Source organism: Bufo gargarizans, chromosome 2 (genome assembly GCF_014858855.1).
Source record: "Bufo gargarizans isolate SCDJY-AF-19 chromosome 2, ASM1485885v1, whole genome shotgun sequence".
NCBI classification, from domain to species: Eukaryota; Metazoa; Chordata; class Amphibia; order Anura; family Bufonidae; genus Bufo; species Bufo gargarizans.
Window position 1 is genome coordinate 597,709,841 of NC_058081.1, and position 27,593 is coordinate 597,737,433.

Sequence of the window (27,593 nt, forward strand, 5' to 3'; positions counted from 1 at the left end):
CAGGAGAAGTCTAAGGCATATTGGTACACCATAGACTTTTTACAGGGTGTGGGTGCCCACAGAGAGGGCTCTGAGTGCCACCTCTGGCACCCGTGCCAAAGGTTCGCCATCACTGGCCTAGGTCAAAGCAGTTCTTAACTTTACTATAAAATTATAAGCATTATATACCCTCATGAGAGATGGGAGAGGGGCCATACGCAGACTCCCTCAATTAGACAATAAGATAAAATATATCTGCATACTCTCATACATTGGAAGCAACTGCAAAACATATTCATGTATGGGCACAAGCCTTAGTTTCTATGTCCTTGCTTGCAGATGTGCCAGGGTGTTGTCTCGGGCCTTGAGGCAGGATGTGTAGTAAAAGGAAACCACGGCACTCGTTTTAGTAGTTTTGGAGATTTATATTTTCATTTCATTTTATTTTTCATTTCATCATTTATCATTTCATTTTAGTCAGCATCCAGGAATGATATATGCATAGACTGGCCAACGTTTCAGTCCTAATACGGGACCTTGATCACGGCCTGGAGTAAGGTAAATACAGTACAATACATCAGGGTATTTTTACATGATAAACAAATTCATAATCAATTCATAATATTTACATCAAAATTATGTCCAGCGTCTAGTATACGGGGACACAGAGGATAGGTAAGACGTTGTGAGGCAAAGAAATTTCCACACATAGTGGCATCGTCAATGGTGGAGTTACACTTATATACTATACTATACTATATCTATATGCATCAGTAAGTAACAGTAGAAAAATCAGCAGCAGCCGGGATATCGATAAACTTGGCAAGGTCCGGAGCTAGCAAACAAATGCAGAGTGGTGCAGGTCAACAGGACGTCTCAAGGGTAGCGTGGCCTGTAAGGTGTATGTGGCATAGGTTATAGCGTTTACAGGTAACTGGGTGGCAGGTGATAGTGAGGACAAGTATATACACACAAAGGCAAATATAAAGTATACATGGATCAGCAGAGTCATAGCCCAATCATCTATGGGAATCTGTGTTGGAGTGCCAGTTGTATAAAAATCCACACCTAGGTCACCAAAGGTACAGGCAGAACGGCGGTATTCAGGTAGTTAGGTACAGAGGTCTCACGTTTACCTTAGTCGTCTCCTGCATGTTGCCTGTGGGATGCGCTGGCTTCCGCAGCGCTTGCCTCTCCTTTTAAAGATGCCGCCGGTACGGGCGAGCGTCCTGCATCAAGGCGCCCAGGCCCGTCGTGCGCATGACATCAACGCGCTGAGGCGAGTGACGTCACTGCGGCAGCGGCGCCCGCGCGCATGCGCAGTAGGCCGGCCGGGACCGAAACTGGCATGATAGTATAGAAAACTTAGATGAGTATAGCGATAGAAGTGTAAAATAGCATATAAGGTAGCACAGTGTGTCGCTTAAGAAAAAGGGGGGTTAAGGCATACATTGGGGTATGTATATGGAACCAACCAGGGAAAACATTTTCTAGCAGGCATAATATATTCCATTATTAACTCTATGTAGCCAAGGCAAATGCCAGGTGTCGGAACAGCATAATATATTATGTTATATACTATATGTTATTATATACTATATTTATACTAGTACGACTATGGTATAACTGTTTATTATATACTATATATTATACGACTATGGTATATCTCATACTACCTGGTTGGGACGGACTTTATGAGTCATTTTGTCTGTGGGAGGTAAAGGAGAAAATATGGTGTTAGTAAACATATCGTAACAGGTTATAGATACAGACATTAACATGTGGTGGAGAAAGGTATTATGAAGCTATAGTGTCCGATCCTATATATCCTCCGAAATAGTGGTATAGATCTGGTAGTATCATCATGACGTACAAAAGTCAAAGTCCCTATTCATACCATTGGGCGAAAGGGTATTGAGTTCAAAGATCCAGAAAGATTTGCGTTCTTTGAGACGCGCAATCCGGTTCCCACCTCTTCTTCCAGCGGGTATTTGTTCCAATATTTGAAACCTGAGCTGACTGATCTGGTGTTTTGCAAGAGAGAAGTGATGTGGGATTGGTTGTTCTGTTCTATTGCAACGCATATCGGATTTATGTTTGGAGATTCGGTCACGTATATTTTGAGTTGTTTCTCCCACATAAGCCAGGCCGCAGGGACATTTAATGAGGTACACTACAAACGAGGAGTTACAGGTGAAGAAATTTTTAGAGTAGTATATTTTGCCCGAGCGGGGATGTGTGATACGATTCCCTTTGATTACATTGGTGCATTGGGCACAGTGTAGGCATGGGTATGTGCCTGTTTTTTTCGGGGCTAGGGTGGTTTGTTGTAGTATGGGTTTGAGTGGGCTTATGTCAGCATGTACTAGTTTGTCTTTGAGATTGTTTGACCTCTTGTAGCACATACGGAGTGGATGTTGGAATTCATTAACCTCGGGGTAGGATTGTTGGAGGAGGGGCCGGTGTTTTTTGACAATAGATTGGATCTTGGGAACAAGGGGGTGGTAAGTAGGGATGAGCGAACTCGAACTGTATAGTTCGGGTTCGTACCGAATTTTGGGGTGTCCGTGACACGGACCCGAACCCGGACATTTTCGTAAAAGTCCGGGTTCGGTGTTCGTCGCTTTCTTGGCGCTTTTGTGACGCTTTCTTGGCGCTTTTTGAAAGGCTGCAAAGCAGCCAATCAACAAGCGTCATACTACTTGCCCCAAGAGGCCGTCACAGCCATGCCTACTATTGGCATGGCTGTGATTGGCCAGAGCACCATGTGACCCAGCCTCTATTTAAGCTGGAGTCACATAGCGCCGCCCGTCACTCTGCTCTGATTAGCGTAGGGAGAGGTTGCGGATGCGACAGTAGGGCGAGATTAGGCAGATTAACTCCTCCAAAGGACTTCACTTGATTAATCGATCGATCTGCAGCTGTGCATCATTGAGCTGCTGAAATTCAAATGCTCACTCACTGTTTTTAGGCTGCCCAGACCGTTTGTCAGTCACTTTTTTCTGGGGTGATCGGCGGCCATTTTGTGTCTTGTGCGGTGCTGCGACCAAGTGCATCCAAGCTGCGACCAAGTGCATTTAACCCTCAATGGTGTGGTTGTTTTTTGGCTAAAGCCTACATCAGGGTGAAGCTGTCACACCAAGTGCATTTAACCAGCAATAGTCTGTTCATTTTTTTGGCCATATACTAAATCAGGGGCAAGCTGCGCCTGTCACCAAGTGCATTTAACCCTCAATGGTGTGGTTGTTTTTTGGCTAAAGCCTACATCAGGGTGAAGCTGTCACACCAAGTGCATTTAACCAGCAATAGTCTGTTCATTTTTTGGCCATATACTACATCAGGGGCAAGCTGCGCCCGTCACCAAGTGCATTTAACCCTCAGTAGTGTGGTTAGTCAAGCTGTGACACCAAGTGCATTTAACCAGCAACAGTCTGTTCATTTTTTGGCCATATACTAAATCAGGGGCAAGCTGCGCCCGTCACCAAGTGCATTTAACCAGCAATAGTGTGGTTATTTTTTGGCCATATCCCAGTCTAATTCTGTCACTAAATCCATACCGGTCACCCAGCGCCTAAATACTAGGCCTCAAATTTATATCCCGCTAAATCTCTCGTTACCGCTGTCCTGTTGTGGCTGGGAAAGTTATTTAGTGTCCGTCAAAGCACATTTTTTGTTCTGGGTTGAAGTACAATTCCCAATTTAGCAATTTCATAATTTAGTGGTTCCTGCTATATCAGAGCTATTTGAAATCTATCCCTAAAAGGGTATATAATATTCAAGGTGCACATTGGGTCATTCAGAATAACTTCACACACACCCGCTACTGTGTATTTCCAAGTCTAATTCTGTCACTAAACCCATACCTGTCACCCAGCGCCTAAATACTAGGCCTCAAATTTATATCCTGCTAAATCTCTCGTTAACGCTGTCCTGTTGTGGCTGGGAAAGTTATTTAGTGTCCGTCAAAGCACATTTTTTGTTCTGGGTTGAAATACAATTCCCAATTTAGCAATTTCATAATTTAGTGGTTTCTGCTATATCAGAGCTATTTGAAATCTATCCCTAAAAGGGTATATAATATTCAAGGTGCACATTGGGTCATTCAGAATAACTTCACACACACCCGCTACTGTGTATTTCTAAGTCTAATTCTGTCACTAAACCCATACCTGTCACCCAGCGCCTAAATACTAGGCCTCAAATTTATATCCTGCTAAATCTCTCGTTAACGCTGTCCTGTTGTGGCTGGGAAAGTTATTTAGTGTCCGTCAAAGCACATTTTTTGTTCTGGGTTTAAATACAATTCCCAATTTAACAATTTCATAATTTAGTGGTTTCTGCTATATCAGAGCTATTTGAAATCTATCCCTAAAAGGGTATATAATATTCAAGGTGCACATTGGGTCATTCAGAATAACTTCACACACACCCGCTACTGTGTATTTCCAAGTCTAATTCTGTCACTAAACCCATACCTGTCACCCAGCGCCTAAATACTAGGCCTCAAATTTATATCCTGCTAAATCTCTCGTTACCGCTGTCCTGTTGTGGCTGGGAAAGTTATTTAGTGTCCGTCAAAGCACATTTTTTGTTCTGGGTTGAAATACAATTCCCAATTTAGCAATTTCATAATTTAGTGGTTTCTGCTATATCAGAGCTATTTGAAATCTATCCCTAAAAGGGTATATAATATTCAAGGTGCACATTGGGTCATTCAGAATAACTTCACACACACCCGCTACTGTGTATTTCTAAGTCTAATTCTGTCACTAAACCCATACCTGTCACCCAGCGCCTAAATACTAGGCCTCAAATTTATATCCTGCTAAATCTCTCGTTAACGCTGTCCTGTTGTGGCTGGGAAAGTTATTTAGTGTCCGTCAAAGCACATTTTTTGTTCTGGGTTTAAATACAATTCCCAATTTAACAATTTCATAATTTAGTGGTTTCTGCTATATCAGAGCTATTTGAAATCTATCCCTAAAAGGGTATATAATATTCAAGGTGCACATTGGGTCATTCAGAATAACTTCACACACACCCGCTACTGTGTATTTCCAAGTCTAATTCTGTCACTAAACCCATACCTGTCACCCAGCGCCTAAATACTAGGCCTCAAATTTATATCCTTCTAAATCTCTCGTTAACGCTGTCCTGTTGTGGCTGGGAAAGTTATTTAGTGTCCGTCAAAGCACATTTTTTGTTCTGGGTTTAAATACAATTCCCAATTTAACAATTTCATAATTTAGTGGTTTCTGCTATATCAGAGCTATTTGAAATCTATCCCTAAAAGGGTATATAATATTCAAGGTGCACATTGGGTCATTCAGAATAACTTCACACACACCCGCTACTGTGTATTTCCAAGTCTAATTCTGTCACTAAACCCATACCTGTCACCCAGCGCCTAAATACTAGGCCTCAAATTTATATCCTGCTAAATCTCTCGTTAACGCTGTCCTGTTGTGGCTGGGAAAGTTATTTAGTGTCCGTCAAAGCACATTTTTTGTTCTGGGTTTAAATACAATTCCCAATTTAACAATTTCATAATTTAGTGGTTTCTGCTATATCAGAGCTATTTGAAATCTATCCCTAAAAGGGTATATAATATTCAAGGTGCACATTGGGTCATTCAGAATAACTTCACACACACACGCTTCTGTGCATTTCCAAGTCTAATTCTGTCACTAAATCCATACCGGTCACCCAGCGCCTAAATACTAGGCCTCAAATTTATATCCCGCTGAATTTGAATACAATACATTGGGCCAAATAATATATTTGTTGTTGTGGTGAACCATAACAATGAGAAAAACATCTAGTAAGGGACGCGGACGTGGACATGGTCGTGGTGGTGTTAGTGGACCCTCTGGTGCTGGGAGAGGACGTGGCCGTTCTGCCACATCCACACGTCCTAGTGTACCAACTACCTCAGGTCCCAGTAGCCGCCAGAATTTACAGCGATATATGGTGGGGCCCAATGCCGTTCTAAGGATGGTAAGGCCTGAGCAGGTACAGGCATTAGTCAATTGGGTGGCCGACAGTGGATCCAGCACGTTCACATTATCTCCCACCCAGTCTTCTGCAGAAAGCGCACAGATGGCGCCTGAAAACCAACCCCATCAGTCTGTCACATCACCCCCATGCATACCAGGGAAACTGTCTCAGCCTCAAGTTATGCAGCAGTCTCTTATGCTGTTTGAAGACTCCGCTGGCAGGGTTTCCCAAGGGCATCCACCTAGCCCTTCCCCAGCGGTGAAAGACATAGAATGCACTGACGCACAACCACTTATGTTTCCTGATGATGAGGACATGGGAATACCACCTCAGCATGTCTCTGATGATGACGAAACACAGGTGCCAACTGCTGCGTCTTTCTGCAGTGTGCAGACTGAACAGGAGGTCAGGGATCAAGACTGGGTGGAAGACGATGCAGGGGACGATGAGGTCCTAGACCCCACATGGAATGAAGGTCGTGCCACTGACTTTCACAGTTCGGAGGAAGAGGCAGTGGTGAGACCGAGCCAACAGCGTAGCAAAAGAGGGAGCAGTGGGCAAAAGCAGAACACCCGCCGCCAAGAGACTCCGCCTGCTACTGACCGCCGCCATCTGGGACCGAGCACCCCAAAGGCAGCTTCAAGGAGTTCCCTGGCATGGCACTTCTTCAAACAATGTGCTGACGACAAGACCCGAGTGGTTTGCACGCTGTGCCATCAGAGCCTGAAGCGAGGCATTAACGTTCTGAACCTGAGCACAACCTGCATGCAAAGCATGAACTGCAGTGGAGTAAACACCTTAAAACCAAGGAAGTCACTCAGGCTCCCCCTGCTACCTCTTCTGCTGCTGCCGCCTCAGGCCTATTCTGCTGCTGCCGCCTCGGGCCACTTCCTCCGCCTCTGGAGGAACGTTGGCACCTGCCGCCCAGCAAACAGGGGATGTACCACCAACACCACCACCTCCGTCACCAAGCGTCTCAACCATGTCACACGCCAGCGTTCAGCTCTCCATCTCACAAACATTTGATAGAAAGCGTAAATTCCCACCTAGCCACCCTCGATCCCTGGCCCTGAATGCCAGCATTTCTAAACTACTGGCCTATGAAATGCTGTCATTTAGGCTGGTGGACACAGACAGCTTCAAACAGCTCATGTCGCTTGCTGTCCCACAGTATGTTGTTCCCAGCCGGCACTACTTCTCCAAGAGAGCCGTGCCTTCCCTGCACAACCAAGTATCCGATAAAATCAAGTGTGCACTGCGCAACGCCATCTGTAGCAAGGTCCACCTAACCACAGATACGTGGACCAGTAAGCACGGCCAGGGACGCTATATCTCCCTAACTGCACACTGGGTAAATGTAGTGGCAGCTGGGCCCCAGGCGGAGAGCTGTTTGGCGCACGTCCTTCCGCCGCCAAGGATCGCAGGGCAACATTCTTTGCCTCCTGTTGCCACCTCCTCCTTCTCGGCTTCCTCCTCCTCTTCTTCCACCTGCTCATCCAGTCAGCCACACACCTTCACCACCAACTTCAGCACAGCCCGGGGTAAACGTCAGCAGGCCATTCTGAAACTCATATGTTTGGGGGACAGGCCCCACACCGCACAGGAGTTGTGGCGGGGTATTGAACAACAGACCGACGAGTGGTTGCTGCCGGTGAGCCTCAAGCCCGGCCTGGTGGTGTGTGATAATGGGCGAAATCTCGTTGCAGCTCTGGGACTAGCCAATTTGACGCACATCCCTTGCTTGGCGCATGTGCTGAATTTGGTGGTGCAGAAGTTCATTCACAACTACCCCGACATGTCAGAGCTGCTGCATAAAGTGCGGGCCGTCTGTTCGCGCTTCCGGCGTTCACATCCTGCTGCTGCTCGCCTGTCTGCGCTACAGCGTAACTTCGGCCTTCCCGCTCACCGCCTCATATGCGACGTGCCCACCAGGTGGAACTCCACCTTGCACATGCTGGACAGACTGTGCGAGCAGCAGCAGGCCATAGTGGAGTTTCAGCTGCAGCACGCACGGGTCAGTCGCACTACAGAACAGCACCACTTCACCACCAATGACTGGGCCTCCATGCGAGACCTGTGTGCCCTGTTGCGCTGTTTCGAGTACTCCACCAACATGGCCAGTGGCGATGACACCGTTATCAGCGTTACAATACCACTTCTATGTCTCCTTGAGAAAACACTTAGGGCGATGATGGAAGAGGAGGTGGCCCAGGAGGAGGAGGAGGAGGAGGAGGAAGAGGGGTCATTTTTAGCACTTTCAGGCCAGTCTCTTCGAAGTGACTCAGAGGGAGGTTTTTGGCAACAGCAGAGGCCAGGTACAAATGTGGCCAGCCAGGGCCCACTACTGGAGGACGAGGAGGACGAGGATGAGGAGGAGGTGGAGGAGGATGAGGATGAAGCATGGTCACAGCGGGGTGGCACCCAACGCAGCTCGGGTCCATCACTGGTGCGTGGCTGGGGGGAAAGGCAGGACGATGACGATACGCCTCCCACAGAGGACAGCTTGTCCTTACCCCTGGGCAGCCTGGCACACATGAGCGACTACATGCTGCAGTGCCTGCGCAACGACAGCAGAGTTGCCCACATTTTAACCTGTGCGGACTACTGGGTTGCCACCCTGCTGGATCCATGCTACAAAGACAATGTGCCCACCTTACTTCCTGCACTGGAGCGTGATAGGAAGATGCGCGAGTACAAGCGCACGTTGGTAGACGCGCTACTGAGAGCATTCCCAAATGTCACAGGGGAACAAGTGGAAGCCCAAGGCCAAGGCAGAGGAGGAGCAAGAGGTCGCCAAGGCAGCTGTGTCACGGCCAGCTCCTCTGAGGGCAGGGTTAGCATGGCAGAGATGTGGAAAACTTTTGTCAACACGCCACAGCTAACTGCACCACCACCTGATACGCAACGTGTTAGCAGGAGGCAACATTTCACTAACATGGTGGAACAGTACGTGTGCACACCCCTCCACGTACTGACTGATGGTTCGGCCCCATTCAACTTCTGGGTCTCTAAATTGTCCACGTGGCCAGAGCTAGCCTTTTATGCCTTGGAGGTGCTGGCCTGCCCGGCAGCCAGCGTTTTGTCTGAACGTGTATTCAGCACGGCAGGGGGCGTCATTACAGACAAACGCAGCCGCCTGTCTACAGCCAATGTGGACAAGCTGACGTTCATAAAAATGAACCAGGCATGGATCCCACAGGACCTGTCCGTCCCTTGTCCAGATTAGACATTAACTACCTCCCCATAACCATATATTATTGGACTCCAGGGCACTTCCTCATTCAATCCTATTTTTATTTTCATTTTACCATTATATTGCGAGGCTACCCAAAGTTGAATGAACCTCTCCTCTGCCTGTGTGCTAGGCCTAAATATATGCCAATGGACTGTTGCAGTGGTGGCTGACATGAAGCCTGATTCTCTGCTATGACATGCAGACTAATTCTCTGCTGACATGAAGCCAGATTGTCTGTTACGGGACCTCTCTCCTCTGCCTGGGTGCTGGGCCTAAATTTATGACAATGGACTGTTGCAGTGGTGGCTGACGTGAAGCCTGATTCTCTGCTATGACATGCAGACTGATTCTCTGCTGACATGAAGCCAGATTGTCTGTTACGGGACCTCTCTGCTCTGCCTGTGTGCTAGGCCTAAATATATGCCAATGGACTGTTGCAGTGGTGGGTGACGTGAAGCCTCATTCTCTGCTATGACATGCAGACTGATTCTCTGCTGACATGAAGCCAGATCGTCTGTTACGGGACCTCTCTGCTCTGCCTGTGTGCTAGGCCTAAATATATGCCAATGGACTGTTGCAGTGGTGGGTGACGTGAAGCCTCATTCTCTGCTATGACATGCAGACTGATTCTCTGCTGACATGAAGCCAGATTGTCTGTTACGGGACCTCTCTGCTCTGCCTGTGTGATAGGCCTAAATATATGCCAATGGACTGTTGCAGTGGTGGGTGACGTGAAGCCTGATTCTCTGCTATGACATGCAGACTGATTCTCTGCTGACATGAAGCCAGATTGTCTGTTACGGGACCTCTCTGCTCTGCCTGTGTGCTAGGCCTAAATATATGCCAATGGACTGTTGCAGTGGTGGGTGACGTGAAGCCTCATTCTCTGCTATGACATGCAGACTGATTCTCTGCTGACATGAAGCCAGATCGTCTGTTACGGGACCTCTCTGCTCTGCCTGTGTGCTAGGCCTAAATATATGCCAATGGACTGTTGCAGTGGTGGGTGACGTGAAGCCTCATTCTCTGCTATGACATGCAGACTGATTCTCTGCTGACATGAAGCCAGATTGTCTGTTACGGGACCTCTCTGCTCTGCCTGTGTGCTAGGCCTAAATATATGCCAATGGACTGTTGCAGTGGTGGGTGACGTGAAGCCTCATTCTCTGCTATGACATGCAGACTGATTCTCTGCTGTCATGAAGCCAGATTGTCTGTTACGGGACCTCTCTGCTCTGCCTGTGTGCTAGGCCTAAATATATGCCAATGGACTGTTGCAGTGGTGGGTGACGTGAAGCCTCATTCTCTGCTATGACATGCAGACTGATTCTCTGCTGACATGAAGCCAGATTGTCTGTTACGGGACCTCTCTGCTCTGCCTGTGTGCTAGGCCTAAATATATGCCAATGGACTGTTGCAGTGGTGGGTGACGTGAAGCCTCATTCTCTGCTATGACATGCAGACTGATTCTCTGCTGACATGAAGCCAGATTGTCTGTTACGGGACCTCTCTGCTTTGCCTGTGTGCTAGGCCTAAATATATGCCAATGGACTGTTGCAGTGGTGGGTGACGTGAAGCCTCATTCTCTGCTATGACATGCAGACTGATTCTCTGCTGTCATGAAGCCAGATTGTCTGTTACGGGACCTCTCTGCTCTGCCTGTGTGCTAGGCCTAAATATATGCCAATGGACTGTTGCAGTGGTGGGTGACGTGAAGCCTCATTCTCTGCTATGACATGCAGACTGATTCTCTGCTGACATGAAGCCAGATTGTCTGTTACGGGACCTCTCTCCTCTGCCTGTGTGCTAGGCCTAAATATATGCCAATGGACTGTTGCAGTGGTGGCTGACGTGAAGCCTCATTCTCTGCTATGACATGCAGACTAATTCTCTGCTGACATGAAGCCAGATTGTCTGTTACGGGACCTCTCTCCTCTGCCTGGGTGCTGGGCCTAAATTTATGACAATGGACTGTTGCAGTGGTGGCTGACGTGAAGCCTGATTCTCTGCTATGACATGCAGACTGATTCTCTGCTGACATGAAGCCAGATCCTCTGTTACGGGACCTCTCTCCTCTGCCTGGGTGCTGGGCCTAAATTTATGACAATGGACTGTTGCAGTGGTGGCTGACGTGAAGCCTGATTCTCTGCTATGACATGCAGACTGATTCTCTGCTGACATGAAGCCAGATCCTCTGTTACGGGACCTCTCTCCTCTGCCTGGGTGCTGGGCCTAAATTTATGAAAATGGACTCTTACAGTGGTGGGTGACGTGAAGCCTGATTCTCTGCTATGACATGAAGACTGATTCTCTGCTGACATGAAGCCAGATTGTCTGTTACGGGACCTCTCTCCTCTGCCTGGGTGCCGGGGCCTAAATATCTGAGAATGGACTGTTCCAGTGGTGGGTGACGGGAAGCCAGATTCTCTGCTATGGAACCTCTCTCCAATTGATTTTGGTTAATTTTTATTTATTTAATTTTTATTTTAATTAATTTCCCTATCCACATTTGTTTGCAGGGGATTTACCTACATGTTGCTGCCTTTTGCAGCCCTCTAGCCCTTTCCTGGGCTGTTTTACAGCCGTTTTAGTGCCGAAAAGTTCGGGTCCCCATTGACTTCAATGGGGTTCGGGTTCGGGACGAAGTTCGGATCGGGTTCGGATCCCGAACCCGAACATTTCCGGGATGTTCGGCCGAACTTCTCGAACCCGAACATCCAGGTGTTCGCTCAACTCTAGTGGTAAGTCATCACTAGGGGGACGCGTGGTGGGGACACGGTCTTAGGTGGTATAGGTTCTGTAGATGTGGCTATTGAAAGTTTTTGGTAAGTAAAGAGGTGGGGTAACCCCTGTCTTGAAATTTATAGGCCATTTCCATTAGACGCTGTTCTCTCAGAATAGGATTTCCTACGACCCTAGTTACTCGTTTGAACTGTGAGCGGGGTAAAGATTTTTTTGTGTTCTTTGGGTGGCAGCTGGAATAATGTAACAGGGTGTTGCGGTCAGTAGGTTTAGTGTATAGGTCAGTAGTGAGGGTGCCCGCCTCTGTTTTAATAACGACCGTATCTAGAAAGCTGATGGATAGCAAATCGGTGTGGGAGGTAAATGTGAGGTCAGGGTCCTGGCTATTAATGTACTCTGTGAATTTGGTAAATGAGTTGGCATCGCCGTGCCAGATACAGAAGACGTCGTCGATGTATCTTTGCCAAATTTTGGCGTGGGCCTGGAAGAGAGAATGTGTGTAGACAAATTTTGCCATAAACGCATTTGCGTATGGCGGCGCTACGTTGGCCCCCATAGCTGTTCCTCGTTGCTGTATGTAAAAATCATCCCCGAACATAAAATAGTTGTTCTCAAGTACAAATCTAAGCAAATCTGTGCAGAACCTTTGGGTATCTGTGGAGTAGTCGGAGGTAGTCAGAAGCGCAGCAACGGCCTGGATGCCCTTATCATGTGAAATTGAGGTGTAGAGGCTATTGACGTCTAGCGTTACCAGTAGGTCCTCAGGAGTGATGTTAGTGGTGTTGAGGATAATGGATAAAAAGTGTGATGTATCTAATAGGAAGGAACGTGTCTTTTTCACTAATGAAGTCAGAATTTTTTCGAGAAGGATGGACAGGGGAGAGAGTTTAGAGTCCGTGGAGGCCACGATGGGTCTGCCTGGTGGGTTAGATAAGTTCTTGTGTATTTTTGGTAATGTATAAAAAACTGGGGTGACTGGATTTTTGTTGGTGAGGAACGTGTAAGTGGCCTTATCAATGGTGCCTATCTGGAGGTGGTGATCAAGGAAACTACCGATTTCTTTTTTAATGCGAAAGAGGGGGTTAAGTATCACCTTTTTGTAAGTGGAGACATCAGCCAGTTACCGTTGAATTTTGGCTATGTAGGCTGTGGTGTCCATTACCACAATGGCTCCCCCTTTGTCTGCTGGTTTGATGGTTATTAATTTGTCATCTTGGAGAAATCTAAGTGCTATATGTTCCTCACTTTTCAAATTCTAGGGAGTATGTATAACGCCTGTTTTAAGGTCATTTATGTTCTTGTTAATCTCATGTTGTATGAGATTAATAAATGTTTCTGCAGCGTGATAATGTTTGGCGGGCATGAATTTGCTTTTATTACTAAGGTTTAAGGATTTTAAGGAAAGTTCTGTGGTGGTAGAAGGTACTAGAACGGGTGGCGGCACTGGTGACTGTGTGGAAAAATGTGCCTTGAGTCGTATGGACCTGTAAAATCTTTGCAGTTCCTGTTCGAGTGTAAAGCGGCGTAGGTTGCCGTAGGGGCAGAAGGATAGACCTTTTGAGAGTATGTTGAGTTCGGCAGGGGATAACGTGCGTGAGGCAATGTTTACAATCATGTTCCTACCTGGGAGCGAGTCTGGATGCCCGTCTGATTTCGGTCGGTGGGAACCTCGTCCTCGGCGTATGCGGCGGGTCTTCTTCTACCGGGTCGGTATCCACGTCTGTGAAAAAAACGTTGATTGCGGTAGTTGGTTGGTCTGTCGCTTCCTGAAGAGGAGAATGCGTATCCTAGGAAGAAGGAGTAATCAGAGCCCTTGGAGGTACTTTGCCATTGCCAGTGATAGATCTTCTGTAAATGGTAGTCTTCAGAGTCACGGATAAATTTATTTCGCTTGGTATTTTCTAGGAATTTCCGGTGTTCTTCTAAAATATTGTCGGTCTTCTACTTGAGCTCGGACCACTCGTCAGATGAGATTGTAGAAACCAGTTGAGTTTCGATAGCCGTTAATTTTTCTTGTGATTCTTTAATTGATTGTTGTAGGAATTCTATTCTTAGAACAATAATGTCCAAAGAACATTTGTTGATGATGGATTCAAATTTAGCGCAGTATTCAGTGTTTGAAGGAAAGAGAGTTGGGCGGAGATGAACTCGTAGGCCCCTTGGGATTTTCTTTTGCCTGTGGTACTCTGCCAATGTTGTGCAGTGTAACTCAGTGGAGAGTAGCTTCTTGGATTCGCGTTCTCAATCACGTGATTTTAATTCACTGTGTGAAACGTGTAGGAAATTGCTTGATGCGTTCCCCCGGGAAACGATCTCCTCTGCGATTGCGTTATCGTACGAGAAGGTAGTTGAAGACATTTGGAGGGTGCTCAGTCACAAAATTCATACAATCTTGATATAGCTTGGGTTGGACGGCACTCCTCTGGTGTCGTTTGGTACGGTGCTCAATGGTACTTGAGGTAATGTAGTAAAAGGAAACCACGGCACTCGTTTTAGTAGTTTTGGAGATTTATTTTTTCATTTCATTTTTCATTTCATCATTTATCATTTTATTTTAGTCAGCATCCAGGAATGATATATGCATAGACTGGCCAACGTTTCAGTCCTAATACGGGACCTTGATCACGGCCTGGAGTAAGGTAAATACAGTACAATACATCAGGGTATTTTTACATGATAAACAAATTCATAATCAATTCATAATATTTACATCAAAATTATGTCCAGTGTCTAGTATACGGGGACACAGAGGATAGGTAAGACGTTGTGAGGCAAAGCAATTTCCACACATAGTGGCATCATCAATGGTGGAGTTACACTTAGAAAAAATATATATAAATATATATATCTATATGCATCAGTAAGTAACAGTAGAAAAATCAGCAGCAGCCGGGATATTGATAAACTTGGCAAGGTCCGGAGCTAGCAAACAAATGCAGAGTGGTGCAGGTCAACAGGACGTCTCAAGGGTAGCGTGGCCTGTAAGGTGTATGTGGCATAGGTTATAGCGTTTACAGGTAACTGGATGGCAGGTGATAGTGAGGACAAGTATATACACACAAAGGCAAATATAAAGTATACATGGATCAGCAGAGTCATAGCCCAATCATCTATGGGAATCTGTGTTGGAGTGCCAGTTGTATAAAAATCCACACCTAGCTCACCAAAGGTACAGGCAGAACGGCGGTATTCAGATAGTTAGGTAGAGAGGTCTCACGTTTACCTTAGTCGTCTGAGGCAGGATGTGGACGCCATCTTCACAGAATGATATCCACTTCTATAACACACACATCTTCCAGCAGAGGTGGTGAATCAGACAGCCAATCCTTTCCAAGATTAGTTGTAGTCCTCTGTCCCTCTTTTCAAGGACTTATTTAGTTAAGTTCCTCAGCAGGGAAAATGTTATTTATTAACAAGCCAAAAGCCCTCACCTCATACCAGATTCAGATTTTGATGTAGAGGCTCTTAAAGCGAATGAAGTCTATGTCACTGGAGTTTCACTCGAGAGACGCTTCTCTGTAGAAGGTCATCCGGTTTCGTAAGCTGAATAGAACTGGGCCAAAGCTTGGCAGATACTTCCCCAGTCCCTTGCAGAAGTGAAACTGGGTTTCTTTTTTCCTGTGTAAACAATTTTCTGGAAGTGGGTTTCTTTTCTCCTGTGTAAACCATTTTCTGGAAGTGGGTTTAGGGTGATGGTGTCTTTTTCCAGGAACGAGGAGCTCAGACATTTGCATGATCCTTCCCACTCCGTGCAGGGCAGACTCTGCAATCTTCACACACTTGGCGGGAAGATCCTCAGTAGTGCAGTTTCAGTTTGGGTAATTTATCCCTTGTGAGCAAGCCCACAGAAAAGGATGTGGTTCAGTTCAACGTCAGCAAGTGAGGCTATTGGCAATGCCCACAACAGTGTCTTTCAGCACAGTGTGGCCGGTGAATCCACACTACAGTCACCTTTAGCACAATAAAGTCTCTTTAGGGTTCTCAACGCAGCACAATAATTCAGCCAGATTACAATAAGGCACAGATGATGTGATCATGTTTGTGACCCCAAATTTTGATATGCAGCGACCCGGAGGAGAGGCGCAGGGAAGAGAGGATGGGAGTGGTAGTTGTGTCCCTGAGATGGGTAGTTGTACTCAAATTTGACTATGGCAGTCCATGCACAGCAAATGAAGGGCGCACCCTTTCTTCCCTCAAGGCATACCCTGACTTTCTGGGGGTCCTGCCTGAGGGTAGTTGGGGTGCACTTAATGGTTAGTGATTGGCAGGGTGCATGGCAGGAGTACCAATGCAGAGTTGGTGGATGTATGATGGAGTCAATAATCAGACCGTTGGTTGCAATAAGTCAAGTCTTTATTTACTAAATTGATGATGGGAGTAGTAGTACACATAGCAGCAAAAAGCACAGTTCCAGTTCATCATAGTATAGTCTCCTCACAATAGCTGTGTATGGGCAGCAACAATGATGGTGGTAGTAGTTCCTTACTCCCCTCCTGACACTTTAAAGTCTTTCCAGAAAACCACAGGTGTGCATTTCTGTTCTTTTTAACCCCTTCAGCAGTTCCTTGGCTGAAGGCATGGTGGGTGCCGGGTGAGGCAGTACATCTTTTCCACAGAAGCAAAGTCTTTATGCCATAAATGAGTGAATCTCTGGGCTTCCCTGGTGGCATTGGGGTACAGTATGGGTAGATAGTAAGCTAAGAGTACTGTATTATGGATCTGTACAACTTGGTTTCCTAACATGGTTGTATGCATGATCTAGGAGTGTATCTATAAGGTGTGACAGAGGTAGCAATCACACCAAGGCCCTGAAATCTGAGAGGGCCCAAATGCCCTTCCGTCACAGATGAAGAGTCCATTTGCAATATAGTAAATTCCTAATAGTAAATTGCAAATATTAGGTTAGGCCCAGGGGCTTCAATTACGTTAATGGCATGATCCATGAACCCAATCATTCCACTGTAGTAAGCAGCAGAACAAGAACAAGAATGCGTTGATCTTGTAGGAGCAGTAATCCTCTGATCATGAAAATGATAAAACTCATATTTTTTTTTTATCATATCTTCCAGCCTGAAATGTTCAGTTCAGGTCTTACAAGATTTCTCCTGGTTTGTGTAGCAACAGTATTTGTAATTCACATAATGAAAAGTCATCTTCACTGTTACATAAACTTTTTCCCGCACTTCTGTCAACAACGTAGGACGCCTTTTCAAATGAGGTCAGGTTTATTGTGCTTCTAGGATGTCAAGCTGCTTAGTGACCTATGTGTTTAATTTGGTTAGGAAAACTAGGTTAATTCCACTTGTATGTACAGCAAGAGACCATATAAAACCACAGGGGTTGGAAATGAAAGAAAAAAGTGCACGTTTGGCACTCTGGCTCATAAAAAGGGCATAGTCTGGATGGAAGGAAAGAGTCTCCATAGAAATGTCATTATGTTGATGTCACAGGGGCATTGTTGCGTTGCCTTGGAGAAACGTTTGTGAGCCTTTCAAACCATTTGTGTTCTATTCACTGTAATTGGACATCTTTTAAGTGGCCCATTAAAAGGAAATAGGGGCCATCTGTGAGTAAGAGCCGGCTATGGAAATGGCCTTTGAGAAGCTCTTTGTAAAATAGTTTCTGGGCCAAAACAATCCTTGTAAATCCAGCAAACAGTGCACAGCGCACAACTGCATTGTATATGGGGACACTGTCAAATTGGAAAAACTGACATATTGCTTATTATATTATACCACTAGACATATAATCAAAATTCTTTGCTTGGTTACAATACAGTGCAATACATTTACAGTATATTGCGTGGCAGTTATATATACACAAGTAAGCTTGTCGCTGTTTTTAACATGGAAATGAACAAACAGTGGCCTCAGTACAGACACAATCACTACAGACTGCACTGTGAACGTCATCTCTTTTTACCTCACTGTGCTCCACCAATGTTTTTGATGATACCTGAGATTTAGGATTTTTTTTATATATATTTTTTTTCAGCTTCTTTTTTTACTATCAAAGCATCAGTAGTAAATTGTGTTAATTAGCAACCACACCCTGGCAATGAGTTGGAGGATAATAAAAGAAGCAATGTTATTTCTCAGCTTTTATGTCTCCAGAGGACTACTGCTAAAAGGATTAAAGGGGTTGTCTTGCTATATATATATATATGAACTATCGTCAGGATAGGTCATCAATATATAATCGGTGGAAGTCTGATACCTGCTACCCCCATGGATCAGCAGTTTGAAGAGGAAGTGTAGTGCCCTGGAGTAGGGGTACTTTGAAGTCTGGACATTTGTGGACATTTGCCTATTTCCCCTATGCAAAGTTTATAAACGTCTTACTTTATTTCACTTGAAAGGGTTAATTTGCCTGTTCAATACTGTGTAACTGCATTTTATATGTATGTTGTGATATACACTCACCTAAAGAATTATTAGGAACACCTGTTCTATTTCTCATTAATGCGATTATCTAGTCAACTAATCACATGGCAGTTGCTTCAATGCATGTAGGGTTGTGGTCCTGGTCAAGACAATCTCCTGAACTCCAAACTGAATGTCAGAATGGGAAAGAAAGGTGATTTAAGCAATTTTGAGCGTGGCATGGTTGTTGGTGCCAGACGGGCCAGTCTGAGTATTTCACAATCTGCTCAGTTACTGGGATTTTCACACACAACCATTTCTAGGGTTTACAAAGAATGGTGTGAAAAGGGAAAAACATTCCAGTATGCGGCAGTCCTGTGGGCGAAAATGCCTTGTTGATGCTAGAGGTCAGAGGAGAATGGCCAACTGATTCAAGCTGATAGAAGCGCAACGTTGACTGAAATAACCACTCGTTACAACCGAGGTATGCAGCAAAGCATTTCTGAAGCCACAACACGCACAACCTTGAGGCGGATGGGCAGAAACCCCACCGGGTACCACTCATCTCCACTACAAGTAGGAAAAAGAGGCTACAATTTGCACGAGCTCACCAAAATTGGACTGTTGAAGACTGGAAAAATGTTGCCTGGTCTGATGAGTGTCGATTTCTGTTGAGACATTCAAATGGTAGAGTCCGAATTTGGCGTAAACAGAATGAGAACATGTATCCATCATGCCTTGTTACCACTGTGCAGGCTGGTGGTGGTGGTGTAATGGTGTGGGGGATGTTTTCTGGGCACACTTTAGGCCCCTTAGTGCCAATTGGCCATCGTTTAAATGCCACGGGCTACCTGAGCATTGTTCCTGACCATGTCCATCCCTTCATGACCACCATGTACCCATCCTCTGATGGCTACTTCCAGCAGGATAATGCACCATGTCACAAAGCTCGAATCATTTCAAATTGGTTTCTTGAACATGACAATGAGTTCACTGTACTAAAATTGCCCCACAGTCACCAGATCTCAACCCAATAGAGCATCTTTGGGATGTGGTGGAACGGGAGCCTCGTGCCCTGGATGTGCATCCCTCAAATCTCCATCAACTGCAAGATGCTATTCTATCAATATGGACCAACATTTCTAAAGAATGCTATCAGCACCTTGTTGAATCAATGCTACGTAGAATTAAGGCAGTTCTGAAGGCAAAAGAGGGTCCAACACCGTATTAGTATAGTGTTCCTAATAATTCTTTAGGTGAGTGTATATCCTGTCCATTTGCATTGTATTTGTAAGGCTCTGTGGAAAGGGTTAATGAATACTAAGAGACGTTTGGAACTTTAAATAAGTAGCTTGTCATTTTCCAAAGCTGCCATAGGGTTTAGAGAAGAGCATCTATTGGAGGGAAAAATACAGACTTGTTTACCACCAAAACCAGACGGACTGACCTTTTGAATGTCTGGTTTTAGCTATGTTGTTAAGTCTGGAAACTTGTTTTTGTCTGTAAAAACTACTGTGTCATTGCAGTTGAGTATCATTGAAGCTCTAATGTAAGTCTATGAGAGATGGAAAGTGTTACAATGTATCTGTTTGTGCTAAACTTCTCCACTCCACCCCTCCTACTAGAAGGTTCTAGTTCAGCTATAAACTGTATATAAGGAGAGCAGTCAGAGCCCCTAGTGTTCTGCAGTTATGGACCAGTGCTTGGAGTGGGAGACTCATACCAGCCTGCATGAGTGACCAGAAGACGCTGAGATGGGGATGCTGAGCCACAGACCATTGGTCACCAACCCTGTGACCAAGGAGCCATCCAGACTACTAAGCTACAGACCGTGGGCCTCCAGCCTTTGGCCAGGGAACCAGCCTTTTGAGAGAGAGAGGGACAGCTAGCTCAGGCCTTTCCTCTGCTGCCAGGGAGGAGACTGGAGAATCCAGCCCTATGCCTCGTCTGTATTGTTTTGCACCTGAATTCCTCCAGTAAAGAAGTGCATTGGTTAACTGCAGACCCTGACTTCTGGACGTATTTCCCATTGGGGTGCACCATGCCTTAACATCCCTTCTGGAAAGCAGCAACACGTGGTGACACATGAACGGTGCCAGAGGACTCAGCGTATCATTGGGGTAACTCCAAACCCGGCAACTGCTTTCCGGTGATGATCTATGCAAGCACTGCTTCCTCTTCATTACACTGCAAGTCGTCTCGGAAGTGCAGTGTAATGGCAAGTACTCACTTGTCATTACAGTGCACTGCCACTCCACAGGTGACGTGATGATGAGATCTGCACACCCTTGTATAGGGTTGGGTGCTCACGGAGAATGGTTCGTCGTCTGGTATCAAAGTAGAAAATTCGTGGCACACCAGAATCAATTAATGCTTTTTAATCAGTAGAAGTATTACATAATTTATATATATATATATATATATATATATATATATATACAGTACAAAATGTTTAATTACATGCAATCACAAAAGTTTTGGTTGCTGGTTTGAAAACTGTAGAATACTTTTCGTGGGACAACCTCTTTAACAACAACAACGAAAACATTTGTAAAGGACACATTGTCCAGGAAATGATTTGCCTTCTGTTTCCCAGCTGGAATTGAGAACTTTTATGTTTCTACTTCCAATATTTTGCAGGCCCTCCAACCCCCATGTGCTACAAAGGGAATCATGACGGGACAGTATCAGAGATAACTGTAATGGAACTGAAACATAAGTACCGAAATGTATCATTAGAAATGACCTATTATTTAAATCACATTTTTATATTAGACATTTCTTTTGGTGATAAAAAAAAAAAAAATCCCATTTCAATATATTTAAACACAAAATCCTAAAATCCTGCTATTTTCGCACCAGTGACTAAGCCTAATAATATGTAGAGACTATGGGGGAGATTTATCATTTCTCTGTGCCAGTTTTCTGGCGGCAAAAAAGTCGCAAACACATTGTTTGCAACTTTTAACCCCTTAGGGACACAGCCTTATTTCACCTTAAGGACCAGGCCATTTTTTGCAAATCTGACCACTGTCACTTTAAGTGCTGATAACTTTAAAACACTTTGACTTATCTAGGCCGTTCTGAGAATAATCAGGAATAATACCTAATTTACCAAAAATTGTGAAAAATTTGCAAATTTCAAAGTTTCAGTTTCTCTACTTCTGTAATACATAGTAATACCCCCAAAAATTGTGATGACTTTACATTCCCCATATGTCTACTTAATGTTTGAATTATTTTGGGAATGATATGTTAAGGCTTAGAAGTTTAGAAGCAAATCTTGAAATTTTTCAGAAATCCAATTTTTAGGGACCACTACAGGTCTGAAGTCACTTTGCAAAGCTTACATAATAGAAACCACCCAAAAAAGACCCCATTCTGTAAACTACACCCCTCAAAGTATTCAAAACTGATTTTACAAACTTCGTTAACCTTTTAGGTGTTGCACAAGAGTTATTGGCAAATGGGGATGAAATTTGAGAATTAATTTTTTTCAATTTTAACCCATTTTTTCCACTAACAAAGCAAGGGTTAACAGCAAAACAAGACTGTATCTTTATTGCCCTGACTCTGCCGTTTACAGAAACACCCCATATGTGGCCGTAAACTTCTGTACGGCCACACAGCGGGGTGTAGAATGAAAGATGCGCCATTTGGTTTTTAGAAGGCAGATTTTGCTGGACTGGTTTATTTACACCATGTCCCATTTGAAGCCCCCTGATGCACCCCTAGAGTAGAAACTCCATAAAAGTGACCCCATCTAAGAAACTACACCCCTCAAGGTATTCAAAACTGATTTTACATACGTCGTTAACCCTTTAGGTGTTGCACAAGATTTAATGGAAAATAGAGATACAATTTCCAAATTTCACTTTTTTGGCAGATTTTCCATTTTAATATTTTTTTTCCAGTTACAAAGCAAGGGTTAACAGCCAAACAAAACTCATTATTTATGGCCCTAATTCTGTAGTTTACAGAAACACCCCATATGTGGTCGTAAACTGCTGTACGGGCACACGGCAGGGCGCAGAAGGAAAGGAATGCCATACGGTTTTTGGAAGGCAGATTTTGCTGGACTGTTTTTTTTTAAACCATGTCCCATTTGAAGCCCCCCTGATGCACCCCTAGAGTAGAAACTCTAAAAAAGTGACCCCATTTTAGAAACTATGGGATAGGGTGGCAGTTTTGTTGGTACTAGTTTAGGGTAAATATGATTTTTGGTTGCTCTATATTACACTTTTTGTGCGGCAAGGTAACAAGAAATACCTTTTTGGCACTGTTTTTTTTGGGTTATTTACAACATTCATCTGACAGGTTAGATCATGTGGTACTTTTATAGAGCTGGTCGATACGGACGCGGCGATACCTAATATGTATACTTTTTTTTAATTTATGTAAGTTTTACACAATGATTTCATTTTTGAAACAAAAAAAATGATGTTTTAGTATTTCCATAGTCTAAGAGCCATAGTTTTTTCAGTTTTTGTGCGATTATCTTAAGTAGAGTCTAATTTTTTGAGGGATGAGATGACGGTTTGATTGTTACAATTTTGGCGTACATGCGACTTTTTTGATCACTTTTATTAACTTTTTTTTGGGAAGTAAGGTGGGCAAAATTTCAATTTCATCATAGTTTTTTATTTTTTATTTTTATGGCGTTCACCGTTCGGGTAAAGTAACATGACCGTTTTATAGATCAGGTTGTTACGGACGCGGCGATACCAAACGTGTAGGGAATTTTTTTTTTTTCATTTTTAATCAGTGATAAATGTGTTTTGGGATTTTTACTTTTTTTCACTTTTCTTTACTTTTTTTCTGACCCAGACCCACTTGGTTCTTGAAGATCCAGTGGGTCTGATGTCTGTATAATACAGTACAGTACTCTATATAGGGTACTGCACTGTATTTTACTTACACTGAACAGATCTATGCCTTCAGCACAGATCTGTTCAGCACCATGGACAGCAGGATGCCTGAGAAGGCATCCTGTTGCCATGGGAACCTTCCCCGTCTGCCACAACTTCGCAGACGGGGAAGGGTGAGGACGGGGCTGGCAGGGGGCTGTCTGGGGGCTCTCTCCCTCTCCATCGGGGGGCTGCAAAGGCACAGCAGCCCCCCGATCGGAGAGGGAGGGAGCTCCCTTTTCCATATGTACGGACCGCGGTATGGAAAGGGTTAAACGGCTGACATCGCATCACCGATGTCAGCCGTTTATACCAGGGTGCCAGCAATGTGCTGGCACCCTGGTATACCCATTAGACGCCAACGATTATTCACCGCCCGCAACCCTCACCCTGCACCACCTGCCCACATAATATTATTCAGGGATGCAGGGGGAGGAAAAACATATATATTTTGGGCATTATAAAGTTCAGGGACCGTGAGGATCAGAAACGGCAAAAAGCGCATCAAACCGCAGGTCTGAATTGACCTGCGGTTTGTTGCGAACGCCGACATGGGGGGGTCACGGGACCCCCCCCCCCACATTTAGCCTAGGTGCCTGCTCAATGATTTGAGATGGCACTTTGTTCCGATCACCGCCCGCCGGGCATCAGTGATCGGAACAATACATGACGTACCGGTACGTCATGTGTCCTTAAGTACCAGGACATCATGACGTACCGGTATGTCATTTGTCCTGAAGAGGTTAAAACACCATTGCGACAAAATATGGCATTTGTACACAGACCTCACCACTTTCCAAAAAAAGGGCTGTGGTGGGGAAGGGGGTGGCCAGTGGGCTTAGCACATTGATCTTAATTTATGCCCGTTTTCTGACATAAATAAAGACAGAAATCTATGGCAGCAAAGAGTTGCCATAGATTTCTGTCTGGCGCACGGACTGCCAGGGGATGCACCTAATATATGATGAGGTGCGTGCCTCCTCATAAATCAAGCTCCTCCTCTAGCATTGTGGGGGTATCAAGGACTGGCATAAAACTCACAATTTGTGTTCTTTTCAGCAGCCATGTATTTAGCCTCACAGGTAGTATTACAATAACAAATTACATTTATATACACTCACCTAAAGAATTATTAGGAACACCATACTAATACGGTGTTGGACCCCCTTTTGCCTTCAGAACTGCCTTAATTCTACGTGGCATTGATTCAACAAGGTGCTGAAAGCATTCTTTAGAAATGTTGGCCCATATTGATAGGATAGCATCTTGCAGTTGATGGAGATTTGAGGGATGCACATCCAGGGCACGAAGCTCCCGTTCCACCACATCCCAAAGATGCTCTATTGGGTTGAGATCTGGTGACTGTGGGGGCCATTTTAGTACAGTGAACTCATTGTCATGATCAAGAAACCAATTTGAAATGATTCGAGCTTTGTGACATGGTGCATTATCCTGCTGGAAGTAGCCATCAGAGGATGGGTACATGGTGGTCATGAAGGGATGGACATGGTCAGAAACAATGCTCAGGTAGCCTGTGTCATTTAAACGATGGCCAATTGGCACTAAGGAGCCTAAAGTGTGCCCAGAAAACATCCCCCACACCATTACACCACCACCACCAGCCTGCACAGTGGTAACAAGGCATGATGGATACATGTTCTCATTCTGTTTACGCCAAATTCGGACTCATCAGAGCAGGCAACATTTTTCCAGTCTTCAACAGTCCAATTTTGGCGAGCTCGTGCAAATTGTAGCCTCTTTTTCCTATTTTTAGTGGAGATGAGTGGTACCCGGTGGGGTCTTCTGCTGTTGTAGCCCACCTTTCTTTCCTATTCTGAAATTCAGTTTGTAGTTCAGGAGATTGTCTTGACCAGGACCACAACCCTACATGCATTGAAGCAACTGCCATGTGATTGGTTGACTAGATAATCGCATTAATGAGAAATAGAACAGGTGTTCCTAATAATTCTTTAGGTGAGTGTATAGCCACTGAGTTATTCAATAAAATGTATCTGTATGGCGCCACCTGCTGTTTTTTTTTCTTCTTATTTCTTTAATCTGCTCACTCTGGATCCATGTGAGGTACAGGGCTGGTTCTAGCTTTGTTAGAAATACATTTTTTATAATATATGATGGCTATAGGATTTTCTTTTTTACATTAGTCATGGGATAACCCCTTTAAGACTTGCTTCATATTGTATCCACACAAAGCAGGACAAGACTCTGTCTGGGTTAGCGGTATATTCGAACTGCGCTCCATCACTCATATGTATCGTCTACTGAATATTATAGGAGACATTTGTCCCATGTCACATTTGTGTTGATACCACAATTGGAAATCTCACCATAATGACAACTGTAATTTACATTGGAACTGTCAATGCCTGGAAGCTAGCCTCTGGGCCACTGGCGGATCCAGGGGGGGGGGGAAGCAACGGGGCAATTGACTTCCCCCCTGAGCTGGCGGCGCGGCCCTGCTCAGAAGTAGGGGGCGGTGGTGGCAGGGCACAGTGAGATGAGCGCTTCCATTGGGGAAGCGCTCAACTTCATAGTCATCTGTATCATCGTCCTCAGGACAGCAATACAGATGGCTGTGCTGAGGCAGGGGAGGGAGAGGCGTGTCCCTTTCCCTTCCTCTGATAGGCTGCTGGCCTAGTGCCCGCAGCCTATCAGAGGCCGGCGCAGGCGGCGCGATGACGTCATCGTGCCGCCTGTGCCGTACAGAGCGGGACACAGGCCGGAAGAGGCCTGCATCACATCGCTGACACGGAGGTAAGCATTTGTGTTTTTTTTTTTTTTTTTTATATATATACAATACTTTTACTCTCACATTGGTGGGGGGGGGGGTGCTGTTATTACTGGCACATTGGGGGGCTGTTATTACTGGCACATTGGGGGGCTGTTATTACTGGCACATGATGGGGGAGCTGTTATTACTGGCACATTGGGGGGTTGTTATTACTGGCACATAATGGGGGGCTGTTATTACTGGCACATGATAGGGGGCTGTTATTACTGGCACATGATGGGAGGCTGTTATTACTGGCACATTGGGGGGGCTGTTATTACTGGCACATGGGGGGCTGTTATTACTGGCACATTGGGGGGGCTGTTATTACTGGCACATTGGGGGTTGTTATTACTGGCACATCATGGGGGGCTGTTATTACTGGCACATTGGGGGGCTGTTATTACTAGCACATGGGGGGGCTGTTATTACTGGCACATCGGGGGGGCTGTTATTACTGGCACATCGGGGGGGCTGTTATTACTGGCACATAATGGGGGGCTGTTATTACTGGCACATTGAGGGGGCTGTTATTACTGGCACATTGGGGGGCTGCTATGACTGGCTCATGATGGAGGGGCTCTTATTACTGGCACATGATTGGGGGGTTGCTCTTGGTACTGGCACATGATTGGGGGGCTCTTATTACTGGCACATTATTGGGGGCACTATAGGGGCATCGACTGAGGCCACAAAGAAGGGGTATTTTATATGGGGGGCTCTGTACAGTAGAATTTTATACTGGCACACATTATGGTGGGTACTATGGGGAAGGTGGGAGAGGAGTACTGTGGGGTAATCTACGGGGGGCACTAAGAAAGGGGTATTTTATACTTGCAAATTATGGGGGACACTGAGGGCATCTACTGGGGCATTTTATACTGGTACATTATGGGGGGCACTAGGAGAAAGGGGGAGAGGAGCACTATAGGGGTATTTACTGGGGGCACTAGATAGTGGCCGCCGAGCCCCCGGCCAAGTAAGTGGCGTCCGAGATCCCCAAGGGCCAAGCCAAATAATTGTAAGTTTTCATGTGGAGTATGTTTGTTATACACATATAGCATCCACTGTGCCACACAATATACAGTATACCGCTACACTGTGCCACACAATATAGCTCTACACTGTGTAGTCTGTTCTATAAGCACCATTGTTTTGTGGCGGCGGACAGAAAATTATCTGGAAGTGCCCCTCCCAAGACCAGGCTCTGGATCCGCCACTGCTCTGGGCTCCATCAATATGTCTGTACCAATGCTCCAGAACAGGTTCTAATGAAATAGCTGAGGGCATAATACTAACAAGCACAGTTTAGGACTAGCAGAGTAGCTTCAGGACTTTATCCACCTAAACAGGACATTGTCCTCAATATCACTTGTGTAATCTTGGCCAGTAGTGACAATATCAGGCCGTAGGGGTGCTTGACCTGTGTTTGTTAGATGCATGAGTCCCCCCCGCCTGCTGTAGGGGAAGCTCCACAGATTACTAGCAGTAATAGACACTGTATAGCACTATATAGTTATTAGTTGTATTTTGGTATTATTAGAACACTGTAGGGCGGTCTTTACTGAGGCACAGTACAAGGT

At 45.2% G+C, this 27,593-nt stretch overlaps 1 protein-coding gene and 1 long non-coding RNA gene across 3 annotated transcripts in view; one reads left to right on the forward strand and one right to left on the reverse strand.

Annotated features, from left to right (window-relative positions):
- The window catches only part of TMEM88B (transmembrane protein 88B), a 164,955-nt gene that overhangs the window by 73,060 nt on the left and 64,302 nt on the right, over window positions 1-27,593 (forward strand). The gene's annotated exons all lie outside the window — the stretch shown is intronic.
- On the reverse strand, window positions 424-15,304 carry LOC122928741. Of its 2 annotated transcripts, XR_006387923.1 has the most exons (5): window positions 15,177-15,304; window positions 13,577-14,582; window positions 1,656-1,687; window positions 1,116-1,322; window positions 424-871 (listed from the first exon to the last, which is right to left on the reverse strand). It is a non-coding gene; the product is annotated as an uncharacterized LOC122928741 (long non-coding RNA). The 2 variants fall into 2 exon arrangements; XR_006387922.1 differs by having other exon boundaries at window positions 425-1,322.